This window comes from Geotrypetes seraphini, chromosome 1 (genome assembly GCF_902459505.1).
Source record: "Geotrypetes seraphini chromosome 1, aGeoSer1.1, whole genome shotgun sequence".
NCBI lineage: Eukaryota > Metazoa > Chordata > Amphibia > Gymnophiona > Dermophiidae > Geotrypetes > Geotrypetes seraphini.
The window spans coordinates 162735584-162752223 of NC_047084.1; the positions used below are offsets into that span (position 1 = coordinate 162735584).

The following is a 16640-nucleotide window of genomic DNA, read 5'->3' on the forward strand; positions in this document are numbered from 1 at the left end:
TATCATAGTGGCTGGACAAGGAAGATATAGGGAGTTGCAATAATCCAGCAGACCTAAGACTAGGGATTGGACGATTAGTCTAAATTGTGCTTGGTCAAAGAATTTTCTGATTTTACGGAGATTTCTCATGGTTAGAAAAGCTTTCTGGGTTGTTTTGTTGATCTGGGGCTGCATTGTGCAACATCTGTCTATCGTAACTCCTAGGAGTTTTAGTTCGGGTTGTATTGGGTATTTGGTATTTTTGATTTTCAGTTCAGTGATGGTAGGAGTTTGGGCTTTTTCGAGCAAAAGGAATTTTGTTTTTTCAGAATTTAGTTTTAGTTTGTGATCCATCATCCATTTTTCTACTGTGTCTAAGGTTGTTTCTAGCTTTGTTGTGGTGGTGGTCTCTGATGGGTCGAATGGGAGGATTATGGTGATGTCATCAGCATAGCTGAAAGATGTGACATCTAGGGTATCTAAAGTGGCTCCTAGGGAGGAGATAAAGAGGTTGAAGAGCGTAGGTGAGAGAGGTGATCCTTGTGGAACTCCGCAGGGATTTGTCCATGGTTCTGATTTGATATCATTGTATTTTACCCTGTAGGTTCTAGATTTGAGGAACCCCTGAAACCATTTGTAGACCTTGCCTGAGATTCCTATGGCGTCGATAATTTGTAGTAATAAGGTGTGGTCAACTAGGTCAAATGCTGCGGAGAGATCTAATTGTATTAATATCATTTTTTTTCCTTTACTTATGTGTTGTCGGGCTGTATCTAGTAATGTGACAAGTAGTGTTTCTGTACTATGGTTAGTTCGGAATCCTGATTGTGAGGGGTGGAGTAGGTTATGTTTTTCCAGATATTCGGTGAGGTATTGTGCCACTAGGCCTTCTATTATTTTAACGTACAATGGTATTGAAGCGATAGGTCTGTAGTTGGAGGGGCTATCTATTGGGCCTTTGTGATCCTTTATGATTGGAGTGATTAAGATCTCTCCTAGGTCCTGTGGGAATTGGCCTTCTGTCAATGTGGTTTGAATCCATAGCATGAAGTTGGTTTTGAATGTGGTGGAGGCGTTTGATAATATGTAGGTGGGGCAATTATTTAGGTCACTGGAAGCATGGCTGTATTTATTGTAGAGTCGGTTCATATCCGACCAGACTAGAATTGGGAAATCGGACCAGCTTCTGTCTGCTACGATGGCTTCGCTAGTTGATGGGTTTGTTGTTATCTTTTCTAGATGGGTGTGTGTGTTGATGAATGTAGATCTGATATTGGTGATCTTGTTTTTGAAATGGTCTGCTAGGTGGATGGCTGTTGGTGGGTGGATACCTTGGGTGGAGAGGTAACGTTTGGTATCTGTGAGGTTCTTTAATAGATTAAATAGCTTTTTTGTGTCTGGGATTTTTTTGCCTATCATATTGGAGTAGTAGGCTTTTCGTTTTTCCTTGAGTTTGGTTTTGTATTGATTAATTTGGTATCTCCATGCAGTTTTAGTGTGTTCTAAACTCTTGTTTTTTTTCCAGACTCTTTCTAGTTGTCTGCAGAGCTTTTTAGATTGGAGAAGTTCGGCGTCGAACCATTTATCAGAAGGTCTGCATATTTTGAATTTTAGTTTTTCTGGGGCTAGCTCATTTAGAATGGTTTCGCTTATGGATCTCCATTGGGATATAAGTTCGTTGGGAGGTATGTTGGTGGTGGCGTGGTCTGCTTTATCCCAGAATATGGAGAGTTCGATTTTTTGGCGTGTTTTGAAGGCAGGTAGTTTAATGGTGCATGTGGGCAGAGCCAGGACGGAGCATAAATGGGGCACACAGTTGCATGTATAATTTATAGAATAATTTACACACATTTTGTAGCTGTGTAGGTTTGTACATTTACACCAGCTATCTCGCCTAAATATAGGTGCATATTTGATCTCCATTGTACTATAAAGAAAAGTAGATGTATACTTTTCTTTCTAGAATAGGTTTCAGGTGTTATTAAATTTGCTTGTCTGCTTAAGGAAGCAAGATCCATAGAAGCGGATTGCAATAAAATTAAAACTGGAAAAGAACCCCAATAATTCAACAGTAAATGGAAAGAACAGTAAATTGGAAAGAAAAAGAGATCGGCCTTTAAGCGATTTTCCCAGGCCCCCAGCAAGTTTCAGGTTCCAAATAGGTACCACCTTGGTGCTTAAAAATAGGTGCACCGTTATAGAATTACCCTCCTAATGACAGCGAGTGTTAGCAGTAAATTTGAGAGATTGACCCACTTGGAGAAGTTGTTCCCGAGTGACCTTGCACTCGGTATAGTTTGCCTCTCTTGCTGCAATCCTGAAGTTCGTTGGTGCCTTCTTGCAGTGTGGCAAAGGTTTCTGGTTGTTCTGACCTACGAGTGGGTAGAGAGCACCTTCTGTAGCCCATCTTTGACCCCCTTCGGTGTGGTGAGATTTGGACTTCCTGGGAAAAACCTCTTGTTTGCTTAAAGGTTCCTTATTACTGAGGTGGAACATCTTTGCTTCCTCTTCCCACTCCTGGCTAGAAACCTTGTGGTAGTGGGGTTGGTAATGGTATGGTACTTAGAAATGTGTGCTTGTGCTTTTCCTAAGATGATAAATGCTAGGGAATGCTGTGTTAAAACAGTTTGCCTTTTGCTTTAGGATAGAATTGTACAAGGGTTCCCCGTTAAAGCATTGCACATATCTGGAGTGCTGGATTCTCTCAGAGAGGACTGTACCACAGGGTGTTTAAAGCCTCCTGTTTCCTTGTGGTTTTATCAGTGGTTAATGTTGTGGTGCCTGTTTCGGCCTAGGGATGTAATGGAGTAGTGTGCTGAGACTGAGGAGGTGGGTTCAAAACCAGAGAGAAGACGGTTCAGATTCATTTTTCCCTCAGACTATTCTTATAAGCCAGTGGTTTCAAACTCGCGGCCCGGGTGCCACATGCGGCCTGCCAGGTACTATTTTGAGGCCCTCAGTATGTTTATCATAGTCACAAAAGTAAAATGAAACAGTTTCTTGATCATATGTCTCTTTAGCTATAAATTACAATATTATTATTAAGACACAGCCAAAAGGAAAGATTTATAAACTATAAAGAGTTTTACCTCATGCAAAATTGTCATTTCTTTAATAAGACATTAACTATTTTTTTCTGAGGCCCTCCAAGTACCTACAAATCCAAAATGTGGCCCTGCAAAGGGTTTGAGACCACTGTTGTAAGCTTATAAGCTATGTGGGTACCTGTGGGGGAAACTTTAGTACCTGACTAACTTGTCACCATTGTACAGCGCTCTGCAAATTTAGTAGCACTATAAAAATGAATGATTTATAGTATTGTGGATCAGTGAATCTCGTCGGCTTGTCTGCATTCCATCAGTGTGGAGATTTTGGCCATTGTGAGAAGAGATTTTTTTAAAACGTGGGCTTTTCAGAAATATATTTTTTATTTGTTTTATTTAAAAAAATATTTATTCTGCTTAAACTTAAGCGGATTGCAGTAAAACATACATATTTGATCACATCAATTCAATATATCACAAACATTACAAAGCTGTTAGCTGTCAGAATATCCTTTAAATAAGAAATGATAAATATACAATGCAGAGAATTTGCTACAAAGATTATTCATTCTAATAACCCCCCCTTTTACAAAACCACGGAAACGCTGAATGCTCTCTGCTGCTCCCGAAGCTCAAAGGAGCTCTATGAGTGTCGGGAGAAGCACAAAGCATTCAGTGCGTTGGCCTGCACTAAAAACTGCTTTCATGGAATTTTGTAAAAGGGGGGGTTATTAGAATGAATAATATTTGTAGCAAATTCATGGTTTTGTAAAAATGGGGGGAGGAGTGCTTTGAAAAACAGATGAGTTTTTAGCATCATTTTAAATGATTTCACATTATTAGTGCACATAAGAACATAAGCAGTGCCTCCGCCGGGTCAGACCATAGGTCCATCCTGCCCGGCAGTCCGCTCCCGCGGCGGCCCAAACAGGTCACGACCTGTCTGAATCACCAGGATGTCGCGACGTCAGAGGAACACTTCTGGGTCAGCCGCAAGAGGCACATAGGATCCGCTGCCCGCGGCTTTCAGCGAACGATGCAGGAAGATGGAGGAGGGCGTCAGCAAGACAGAAAACACCGCTGCGCAATAGAATAGGCATTACAATAGAAAACCTGGGAAACAAAATGAGGAGCATGCGCGGTATACGCGTGGGCGCGCTATACCAAAATTTTCTTACATAAATTCCTTGTTCCCGCGCGCTATACCCATGTGCGCGTTGTACATGTGTGCGCGTTATATGCGTGAAAATACAGTAGTTCTCAGCCCAGAAGCAGGTAACTAGCTGAAGAAGGGAGATTTGAGTGCCTGGAATTTCGCCTACTTGAGTTCCGAGTACTACCAACTTTTCCTCCTCAGTTTACATGTAACATGCAGAATAACATACCATGCACTGTTATTTATTTTATTTTTGGGGGGGGGGAAAGCAAGATAAACAATGTGAAATAGAGAATGACACGGTGACAAAATTCATCACCGTTCCCGTCCCCGCGGGAAACCATCTTCATGTCATTCTTTAAGGAGAGAGGGAAGAATCAGAGTATGAATGGCCGCAAGCTTTGCTTTGAAGAATGCTGGTGTAGAAGGACTGAGGTTGAAACAGACACTACAGAATGACAGTCTCTGGTATCCAGAGCAGATATTGTGATGTCATAATGCTTCATTCCACCTGTGCCTAAGAGCCAATCACATCAGTGATGTCACAATGGCTTCATTATCCTTGGCTCACATAAGAATCAGAGTATGAATGGCCACAACCACTGACCTGCAAGCTTTGCTTTGAAGAATGCTGGTGTAGAAGGACCGAGGTTGAAACAGACACTACAGATACAGTCTCGGGTATCCAGAGCAGATATTGTGATGTCATAATGCCTCATTCCACCAGTGCCTAAGAGCCAATCACATTAGTGATGTCACAATGGCTTCATTATCCTTGGCTCACATAAGAATCAGAGTATGAATGGCCACAACCACTGACCCGCAAGCTTTGCTTTGAAGAATGCTGGTGTAGAAGGACCGAGGTTGAAATAGACACTAGAAAATGACATTGGATTATTTCCCGCGGTTATCCGCGGGGACGGGAACGGTGATGAATTTTGTCACCGTGTCATTCTCTAATGTGAAATAAATTGAGGTACTGAAAAGAGGAGAAAACAAGGGGCTGATTCTGTAAGTGATGCTTGCCGTTTGTCAATCATGTCCAAGCGCTTCTTTCAGAATCGGGGTTGCTGGCGCCTTGCAAAGACCCTAGGTGCCGGAAAGGTACTAGGCCAGGTTTTTATAGGTCTGCATTTCCGGTGCCTAGGGTACTTTTCAGAATTGTGGCTAGCATCGCCTACTGATGCTGAAGTCCAGCGCCACCCCTAAACATGTCCACTTCCGGGTTTCGACTTCACTAGGCAATGCTAGGTGCCATGGTTCTAGGCGCCAGTCCTGGAGGCCGCCTAGTGTCGCCTAATTTTTGGTTTTGATGAGGTTTTAAGCAGTTTTTAATGGCGCAACAAATTATCATGCCACTTAGAACCAATTAAAACCTTTAAATTAGTCGCTGGTAGGCGCAATCTAGGTACCTGCTGGCAGCTAACTATCAGTGGCTTTTTGAGAAATTGGCCCTAAGTGTCCCCAAAAATCTTATGGTGAGAAAGTGAAAGGAAGAGCAGTTCCTTTTCTTGCAAAAGCCTGATTAAATTGTGCCATACTGCTACTACTACTACTTATCACTTATATAGCGCTGAAAGGTGTACATTTTGACATTGATAGACGGTCCCTGCTCAGAAGAGCTTACAATTTAACTTGGACTGTGGTTCTGAGCAGTATTAACTCTTCTCTCCTCCTTGAGAAAAGACAGCTTCCTCTGTTCTTTGTATTTTGGGGTTCCACCTTGCAGTGTAAGAAGGATAAAATTGAGCAAAACGGTCCTGCAGCTACTCTCTGTGACTTATGCCTGCTTGTGAGTGGACTGTACTGGAGTCTCTCTCAGCTGCAGAAAGGGAACGAAGAGCGTGCTCACTCCTTGCCTGACGTCCCACTAACAGCTCAGTTAGCCTGACCTCACCTCACAGAGGCTTGTAACAGTGGACATACAAACAAACATCAATGGGTGTGCCCCTTCCTACCTCTGGTGCTAGCAACCACTGGTATGTTATTATCTTTTTTAAGTTACATGTAAATAAAACATGAAAAACCTTGTGTTTTTTTTTTCCTGCAAGGCACACACAAAAACCTGGCCTGTGTCCCCAGATGACCTCTGGTTTCATTGAAAATGTTCCAAAATGTGGCAGGTGATGGGATGGTCTACTTTAGGTTCTGCATCACCAACCCTATATGTCATGTCTCTCTGTCCAAGTTAAGATTGTAAGCTCTTCTGAGCAGGGACTGTTGGTTCATAGACAACGGCGCGAAAGACAAAAGCGCGCGCTGACAATTGAGCACAGCGCGCGCCGCCGTGCCGCTCTAAATTACAGTTTTTAGGGGCTCCGACGGGGGATTTTGTTGGGGAACCCCCCCAGTTTACTTAATAGACATCGCGCCGGGGTTTGGGGGGTTGTAACCCTCCACATTTTACTGTAAACTTAACTTTTTCCCTAAAAACAGGGAAAAAGTTCAGTTTTCAGTAAAATGTGGGGGGTTACAACCCCCCACAATGCCCCACAACGTGACGCGATGTCTATTAAGTAAAGTGTGGGGGGGTTCCCCCCACACACCCCCGTCGGAGCCCTAAAAACAGTAATTTAGAGCGGCGCGCGCCTCCACGCTGCGCTCAATTGTCTGGGCGCGCCTTTGTCCTGGCGCGCTTTTGACCTGACACCATGTCTCTCTGTCCAAGTTAAGATTGTAAGCTCTTCTGAGCAGGGACTGTTTATAAATGTCAAAATGTACAGCGCTATGTAAGTTATAAGTAGCAGTAGTATAGTCTGTAAGGTTTTTCAAACTTAGCTGAATTGAATTCATATTGTCGTAATTAATGTAAAATGTCTCTCTCTCCACCTTTTTTTCCTCTCTTCTTGCATCCTTCCCTTCCCCCATCTGCATTTCCTGTGATCATCTCCTCCGAGCGTCATTCTCAGCACAGCTCCTTTGTTTAGTAAAGAGTTGCTGTAGTAATGGAAGCAGACTTGCGTTCTTTTCTGAGACCGAGTCCCGTAACCTCTGTGGCGTTCCCTCCCCTGGCTTGAACCTGGGTGGCTCAAGCTGGAAGCACAGATCCGACTGTTGGCCCAGTCACTCAGCTTAAATTGTGAAGCCCTGGGTGAGTTCTACGGTCCCAGGGGCTGGGGTAGTTTTAGACTGGGATTCAAGTAGGAACAGGGTTCATTGTAGGTCCTGGGTTTAACCTACAAGTTTGTATATGGGGGTAGGATAAAAACAGGCCCAGACCACTCTGCTCCCAGTTGAGGCCCAGGTGATCTTTAAGTTGGGATGTTTATATTATAAAGTCGCTTTTGGTACCGCTCCGCTTTACCTTGTTGATAGATTTGTTACTATGATTCACGGGAACAGTAGACAATCCCATGCCCTATTTATGTTCCCTTCTGTTAAGGGCTGTAAATATAAGAGATATCGTGGGCACTGTCTTTCCTATCAAGCAGCCCAATTCGATGAAGAATTGCGCCCATTACTGACCAGATCAATATCTTATAAACATTACAGAAAACTTTTGAAAACTTTTCTTTTTTCTAAATTTGTGGCTAGCTAATTCTTGCATATTGCATTACCTCTATTCACTCATAGCATAATCTTTTGTAAACCGCATTGAACTTAGGGTTATGCGGTATAGAAATCTATTATTATGTTATGTTATGACTGAAGGCTAGGCGGCAGCCCCAGATTTAGAGGTGGTGGAAAAGAAAACGGTGACATAAGAACATAAGAATTGCCGCAGCTGGGATGAGCACAGAGGATCTTTAATCGGAAAATAATGGGTATATATTGAAGGAACGAAGGCCAGTACTGGGCAGACTTGCACGGTCTATGTCCCGTATGTGGACATTGAGGTGAGGATGGGCTGGGGAGAGCTTCGATGGCTGGGATGGTTAAGATGGAGCTGGAGTGAGCTTTGACGGAGACTCCAGTAGATAGAACCTAAGCACACTACTGGGCAGGGCTCTGGGTTTCTGGCCCAGAAATATCTAAGAAAAAGGACCATTTAAATTAAATAATTAATTTATGGAGCATGTATGGTTGGGCAGACTGGATAGACCATTCAGGTCTTTATTTGCCGTCATTTACTATGTGTTAGTGGAGTCGCAGCTGCTAGACGTGAATTTTTAAAATGTTTTTTATCCCAGGACAAGCAGGCAGCATATTCTCACATGTGGATGACGTCACCTACGGAGCCCCGACGCGGACAGCTTTTCAAGCAAACTTGAAGAAGTTTCAAGCTTGCTGTGCTGCACCACGCATGTGCATGCCTTCTCCCTCCACTAGAGGGCGCATTCCCACCTCGTGGTCCTCAGTTCTGTAGTTTCCGCGGAGCCAGAAGCCCTGTTCTAGTGTTTCTCCGTGTTGACTGCTTTCTTGCACCGCGGCTTTATTGTTTTACTTCGGAGTCGCTGTGCGTGTTTTTTAATTCTCTTTTTCCTTCGTTTAAATTTAAAAAAAAAAAAATTTTTTGATCGTGTTCGGCTTACGGGGGCTCCTGGATTGCCGTGGGCCGCGTGGCCTCGATCGGTCGCGGTCTCTTTTTGGTTTCATGTCCCGGCCCTGCAAGCCCTAAAGCTATTAAAGTGGTGTACATTCAGGTACAGTGGGCATTTCCCTGTCCCTGGAGGGCTCCTAATCTGTGTTTGTAGCTGAGGCATTGGAGGGTTAAGTGACTTGCTCAAGATCACGAGGAGTCACAGTGGGATTTGACCTGGGTTCCTCTGGTTCTCAGCCCACTGCTCTAACCTCTAGGCTGCTTCTCCACTTTTGCCTAAGAAAGAGCTTCAGGAGAAAGAGAGAGAGAGAGAAATATTGTGCTGCATATCCTGCATTGTGCATAAGTGTGTTAGTGGTTTATTGTGTACTCAAAACTTACTATACTGCATTTTGTAAAAAGAAGAAAAAAAAAAGATACAAGCTAAACAGGAACGTTGCAAGCCTGGACATTCCCTGTCCAAAACAGCTCTAAATGCTCCCAGTATGCCCTGTCCCACCCACGTCTGATGTGCTGGCAATGGAAACCAAAGGATGGGGCTCTGATTTTGCCCATTAGTTCTTCTTTCACCATGTGTGATTGCACTGGCTGCACATATGTAGGGAAAGGGAATGGGGACTTGTATACTGCCTTTTTTGTTACTTTGGCATTTCAAAGCTGACATTCAAAGTGGTGGGCAAATTCGCCCCTTCCTCTCTGAGCACACCACCCAGACCCTTGTCCACACTCTTGTAACCTCACACTTAGATTACTGCAATCTACTTCTAAATGGTCTCCCGCAGTGCCACTTCTCCCCCCCTCCCCCCCCGCAAACTGTGCAGAACTCTGCTACACGCATGGTAATACCCAATATGGTGAGTATAGTTTAGCAAAACATAGCACGGCAATCAATATTACAAAGAATGGTTAATATAGTATGACACAACTCGGCAAAAATGGTAAGGCAAGCGTGCATGACGAAACAGCATGGAAGACATGAAATGGCAAACATTGTGTCGCAAACATTGCATTAGAGATCGTAGCAGGGCAGACATAGTGAGGCAGTATAGTATAGCAGGACAGGGATGGCGAACAGTATGACATAGTGTGGTAGAACATTGTATAACAAAACATGGCATGCTCAGACATAGGGCAAAGCTCATCAGTGTTTGAGACTCAAGGCAGTGGAGGTTTTGGGACCCTTTGTCGAAGGGTCTGGGGGATTTGGATTGGCACACTCTCGTAGAGGATCAGGGGAAGAAGTAAGTTTTTATAGCCTTCCTGAAGTTCAGTAGGCCTTCTAATGATCCTATGTGTGGGTAGTTAGTTGGTTCCAGAGGCATGGTAGGTAGTGCGAGTAAAATCTTTTTCGGGCACTCTCAAGGTGGAGGGTGTGTCCCGAGGGCACACGTAATCGCTTTTATTCTTGCGAGCAAATTGGTTGATTCAGGGCATAGGGCGGAAGTTTGGAGGTCATATAAGTCAGTATCATGTTGAGGAAGAGTTTGTAGGCCATTACTAGGCCTTTGAATATACATCGTTTGTCGATCGGCAGCCAGTGGGCAGCGCACAGCGCTAGGGTGATCGGGTCTCATATGTGGAGATTCTTTAAGAGACAAATGGCAGCATTTTGCATTCGTTGTAGTCGATGGAGGTTTTTTGTAGTGAGCCCATTTAGGATCGTGTTGCAGTAGTCCATACAGGAGAGGATGGAGCCATAAAATAATTGAGAGAAGTCGGTTCCGAGAAGCATCGTCTGATAGCTGTTGGAAGTAGTAGAATGAGGCAGATACTACTTGGGAGATATGGTCAGGGAGCAAAAGATCTCCATCAAGGATCACCCCCAGGCTGTGCACTTTGTCTTTGACCATCAGGGTGGCCAGTTCCCATGAGATCGACGGGTGGGCGAGTTCTGGGTCACCTCTCCATATCCAGAGGAGCTCGGTTTTCACTGTGTTTAGTTTCAGCTTGTTTTGGGTCATCTAGCTTTTTATTTCTAAGAGACAGCTATGTAGTTTGGATATTTGAGTGTCTTGGTTTGAGCCTAGTGGTAGGTACAACTGTATGTCATTGGCAAACGAGTGGATTTTTATGTGGTGTTTTAAGGTGATGTCTATTACCGGTTTGATACAGAGGTTGAAAAACAGAAGGGACAGTCGAGTGCCTTATGAATGTGTTTCCGGGTGCTATAGCACCCGGAAGCAGCTCCTATTTCCCCTGGCCGCCAATTGACAGGGCCAAGGTCAGAGTTGGGTGGAGTGATGGGTGGGGCAGGCTGGGGGGGCCAATCCTGAATCTCCCGCCGAGTGGGTCAGCCCCCTTGGCAGATCAGCATGAGTTGCAATATAACATATACTGTATAGTCTTGATCTTTATTTGTCTTTGCCATTTCCAGGGCACAGACTGTAGAAGTTTGCCCAACACTGTACACACTTTCCAACTGCTGGAGTTGCTGCTGAAGCCCACTCTAGCCCATCCAGGTGTGTCAAGCCATAATCGGGGCGTAGACCATAGAAGACTGGCTGTCACTAGCTTTTTTCTTCCCAATTACTGGAGTTATCATCTGAGCACTGCTAAATTGTTTTGCTTCCATTCTCTTTTCATATAGGAACCCTTTACGTTAACCCCACAGATTTTTTTGAATTTTTGTATCCTTTTCATCACCACTACTTCTTGTGGGATAGCATTCAAGGCATCCACTACCCTTTCTGTGACTAAGTACTTCCTGACATTACTCCTAAGTTGACGCCCCCTCCCCAACCTCAATTTAAGATCTCTCGTTCTGCCGCTTCCCCTTCTCTGGAGAAGATTTGTTTGCATATGGCTAACTTTCAAATATTTAAACATCTATATCAGTGGTCTCAAATTTAAACCCTTTGCAGAGCCACATTTTGGATTTGAAGGTACTTGGAGGGCCGCAGAAAAAAATAGTTAATGTCTTATTAAAGAAATGACAACTTTGTACGAGGTAAGTACCTACAAATCCAAAATGTGGATTATCTGAAATTATGAGAAGCAATTAAGGAAATATTTATACATTATTTTATAAATCTTTACTTAATTGCTTCTGATAATTTCAGCTATACACAGCTGAAAGCAGTGCAACATGCAGAAAGTGAAAAACTATCAAAGTATCACCTGCAAGAGACAAGATTTTGGACCAACTATTTTGAGGCCCTTGGTACTATAAAGAATGATTCTTTATGGAAAACTTGTGCCTTAAGTGTCCGGTGTTGCGTCCACAACCGCCTTCAGCTCTCACCTCCTCAAGCACCGGACACACGCACAAGCTGCACTGCCTCCAATGGTTACTTTACGTTCTGGAACGTTGCCCGCCTGATTGCTGTAACCTTACGCAAGCGCTTTCCTGTGTTTGTACACGATTATGAAGTGGAGTGGAGAGAACAATCCCGTACAGATGCAGGAAAGCGCTTGCATGAGGTTACAGCAGTCAAGTGGGCAACGTTCCAGAACGCGACCGCCGGACTCTTAAGGCACAAGTTTTCCATAAAGAATCATACTTTATAATACCGAGGGCCTCAAAATAGTACCTGGCGGGCCGCAAGTTTGAGACCACTGATCTATATCATATCATCCCTATCCCTCCTTTCTTCTAGGGCAGGGGTGGGCAACCTTGATCCTCGAGGCCTCGAGGCCTGCAACCCAGTCAGGTTTCCAGGATTTCTGCAATGAATATGTATGAGATCTATTTGCAAACAATGATTGCAGGCCTTGAAGAATGAGGATGCCCATCCCTGCTCTACAGTTTACATATTCATTTGCTGAAGTCTCTTATACATGTGTCAGATGTTTCAAGGTGACTGACTCCCTTGACAGATCAAGGGCTGTGAACATTGTTGGCTTTAGTTAGGTGCCATCGACACGCGCTTGAGTCCTAGCGACGATGAATTAGAGATCTAAAATGAGATCAGTTTTGTGCTAGTCTAGTAAGGCTCTCCAGAATCATCCCCATGGTTGTTTTCAACATGTCCAGCCATCTTATTGCAGGTTGCCCTCTTTGCCTGGTTCCTTCTCCAATGATCTTTCTCTTCTGACAGTGTGACCAAAATAAGACAGTCATAACTTCATCATTTGGGCTTTGAGTGATATAGCCGATTTTGATCTCTTCCAGAATCGATTTGTTAATTCTTCTGGTGGTCCGTGGCACACATAACATTCTTTTCCAGCACCAAAATTCAAAAGAGTCAATCTTTTTTATGTCTTGTTTCTATAGTGTCCAGCTTTTACATCCATAATTGACTTCTGAGAAAATGAGTGCATGGACAAGTCTGTTCTTCGTTTGGAGTGTTATTTCCTTGCCTTTGAATGTTTTGTCAAGAGTTTTCATTGAAGAGCGACCCAATGCTATTCTGTGGAGTATTTCTTCCTTGCTAGTTGCTTCTTTATTTACGAAAGAGCCAAGGAGACTGATCCTTTACAACTTCTATTCTATCTCTTTCAAGCACAAAATCTTCATCCTTTTCTGCGTTCATATGCCGACAGGCTAGAAAAGCTGGGGCTGTTCTCCCTGGAAAAGCGGAGACTTAGAGGGGACATGATAGAAACTTTTAAGATCCTGAAAGGCATAGATAAGGTAGACAGGGACAGATTCTTCAGGCTGTGGGGAACAACAAGCACTAGGGGGCACTCAAAGAAACTGAGAGGGGACAGGTTTAGAACCAATGACAGGAAGTTCTTCTTCAACCAGAGAGTAGTGGACACATGGAACATACTCCCGGAGGTTGTAATTGGGCAGAACACACTGCAGGGATTCAAAGAAGGTTTGGATACGGGGATTGAGGGGTACGGATAGAGGTAGTGATAGGTTATATATAGGGTGAGTCAGGGACCACTTGACAGGTCATGGACCTGATGGGCCGCCGCGGGTGCGGACTGCTGGGCGCGATGGACCTCTGGTCTGACCCAGCAGAGGCAACTTCTTATGTTCATGATCTTTGTCTTGTTTATGTTCTGTTCTAATTCCATGTTTGACTTTCGACTTTGACTTTTCTCAGTAGATACAGCACGTCGTCTTTGCTACTGGTGATTAGTGTTGTATCACCTGCACAGCGCAGGTTGTTTATATTTTGGCCATTAACTTTGAACCAATGCTCTCTTCTTCGAAATTTGCTTTTCTGAAGATGGATTTGCCGTAAAGGTTGAACAGGTAAGGTGACAAGATGCATCCTTGCCTGATGCCATGTTTTATTGGAAACCAATCAGTGTTCTCGTATTCTGTTCTCACTGCAGCTTCTTGATTTTCATAGAGGTTCTTGCAGCTGTGTCTGCAGACAAATATATTTATACCCCTCGCTTTTTCTCTGCAACTTGGATGATAGGAGGACAGTGGTACACCTGACTTTCATCCAGTTCTTGTCCATACTTACGGTTCAGTCCATTTTCGGTTCGCAAAAGGCTTCGACCCGGGTGGCTGCTGCTTCTGCCCATCTCTGGTGCAGCCATGAAGTGGAAAGGCCTGTGATGGTAGATGACTACACCAAAGTTTATGTGTTTAGCTATTAGCAAAGTTAGAAGTCCTTTAACTAAGGCGCAATAGCCATTTTAATACCTGTTAAACGCTAATGCATCCATAGACTATAATGGACACGTTGGCATTTAGCGCACGCTAAAACGGCTAGTGCGCCTTAGTAAAAGGACCCTTAAAAGTTACATTTCTGTTATTTTCACCAGTAGCAAAGAAGACGTGTTGTATCTACTGAGAACAGTCAAAGCCGAAAGTCATAACGTGGGATTAGAACTGAACATAAACAAGACGAAGATCATGAACGCAGAAAATGATGAAAATTTTGATTTTATTTAATAAAATACATTTGATTCATATTTTGATTCATATTTAATTTCATTTCATTTAATAAAATATTGCTAGATGTTTTGCGTAAAATATCTTTTTATCATTAATTGATGACAGGAGAATGTTTTTCTATTCTTTTGTGGTTGTAACACTGTGTTTGTGGGGGTATAAGAAATCTGTCCCCACTTGTTTTAATAAGCATATTGGAGACTCTAGTGTTATTTCTGTACTGATTTACTGTTCTTTTTGAATAAAACTGACTTGACATAAAATGTCTTTTTATCAATGAATCATTGCCAAGTGTGAAGACATAAATGTTATAGCTATAATACCAAGAAATACTGTTCGGTCTGGCTCCAGCTTACCTTATCCCTCATGTAGAACAGTATAGATCAGCTAGGCAAACTCGATGTCAAGATCTGTTTGCTTATCCGACCTGTTGTTACAGGAGGTTTCTTGATAAGACACCTGCGTTTCAGGCAGGTAAAATGAACTCCTGGCTGATCAGGATTATTCCATCGGTACAATTCTATTAGTTGTTCAGAAAATTAGCAAAAACTTTCTTGTTTGATAAATTTGTTACCTGATATAGTACCTTTTGCATCGTCCTATAAATTGTATGTTTTTTCACTGACTGTTCAGTTCTCTTTACTGTAAACCGCCTAGAACTTTCTGGTAGGGTGGTATATAAGTATAAAGTTTATTATTATACTAGTCTTTAAGCCCGTTACATTAACAGGTGCTAGAATAGATGTGTATGTCTCTCTCTCGGCTGCTTTCTGTCATTCTTTCTGTCTCTCTCTCTCCTTGGGTGTCCACCACAACCCCTTGCTGCTCCCCCTGTCCAGCAGTAGCCTTTCTCCCTTCCTTTTACTTCCCCCCTGTCAACAGCATCTCTTCCCTGCTCCCCCTGTCCAGTAGTAGGCCTTCTCCCTTCCTTTTACCTCCCCCCTTGTCCAGCAGCACCCCTTACCTGATTCCCCTGTCCAGTAGTACCCTTTCTCCTTTCACTGCTCTCCCTGTCCAGCCTCCGCTAGCCTGGGCAGCCTCGGGGCTTTTGCTAGGCTGGCCCACCTCGCATTATTGAAATAAGCCGGCCTAGCAAATGCCCCTCAGCTGCTGCATTTGCTGGTCCTGGGGTGAGAAGAGGTGTCCTGGCAGCGCAGGAATCAAACTGCTACCGCCGCTGAAATCGCTGCATGTGTTGCAAGCCGGTGCACGCGCCTCAAGTTGCTGCATGCGCCGCAAAAAGAATATGGCCATGGAAGCACACACCACGCTGTCAGGGATCACGGCCTTCTAAGTGCGCATGCGCGCTTAGGGTTTTATTATAGAGGATTATTATTATATTTGCTCCATTAAGCAAAAATGATAGCAAATTTTAAGAAAAATGGAGCTTTATGTACTCATAATCAGTGGCTTTGAAGGACCCCAGGATAGGCTTTTAAACATAGTAACATAGTAGATGACGGCAGATAAAGACCCGAATGGTCCATCCAGTCTGCCCAACCTGATTCAGTTAAAATTTTTTTAATTTTTCCTGGGCAAGAATCCAAAGCTCTACCCGGTACTGTGCTTGGGTTCCAACTGGCAAAATATTCATTAAAACCTACTCCAACCCATCTACACCCTCCCAGCCATTGAAGCCCTCCCCAGCCCATCCGCCACCAAACGGCCATATACAGACACAGACCGTGCAAGTCTGCCCAGTACTGGCCTTAGTTCAACATTTAATATTATTTTCTGATTCTAAATCCTCTGTGTTCATCCCACGCTTCTTTGAACTCAGTCACAGTTTTACCCTCCACCACCTCTCTCGGGAGCGCATTCCAGGCATAAATCTTTTAAAATTTATTTTCTGATCAAGCACAATTAAATTCATGGGAAGAACATCAATTCGCACAGTTTTTCTCACTTTAGGTTTTTCTAGACAACCGTACTGAGATGGAAATTGTGGTCACTGAGCCCCTAGGCTGGTCTCTACTTGCATTTTGAACTGTAGGGATGAAACTTGATTGGGATTTTGAGGAATCTGCTGGAGTGTGAATTTGGTTGTGACACCGTATTAAGTGTTCTGCTAAACTCGACAGTGTTGCTAACGTTTCAGCAAGAGCTGAAGAAATTAAACATTGTTTATCATGTGTGACAGTTATGCACAGAAGTGTTCTTTAGGCCGTTGAGTGCAGTTGA

General features: G+C 43.6%; 1 protein-coding gene across 2 annotated transcripts in view; it reads left to right on the forward strand.

Annotated features, from left to right (window-relative positions):
• The window catches only part of TMEM131L (transmembrane 131 like), a 300995-nt gene that overhangs the window by 3448 nt on the left and 280907 nt on the right, over nt 1–16640 (forward strand). The gene's annotated exons all lie outside the window — the stretch shown is intronic.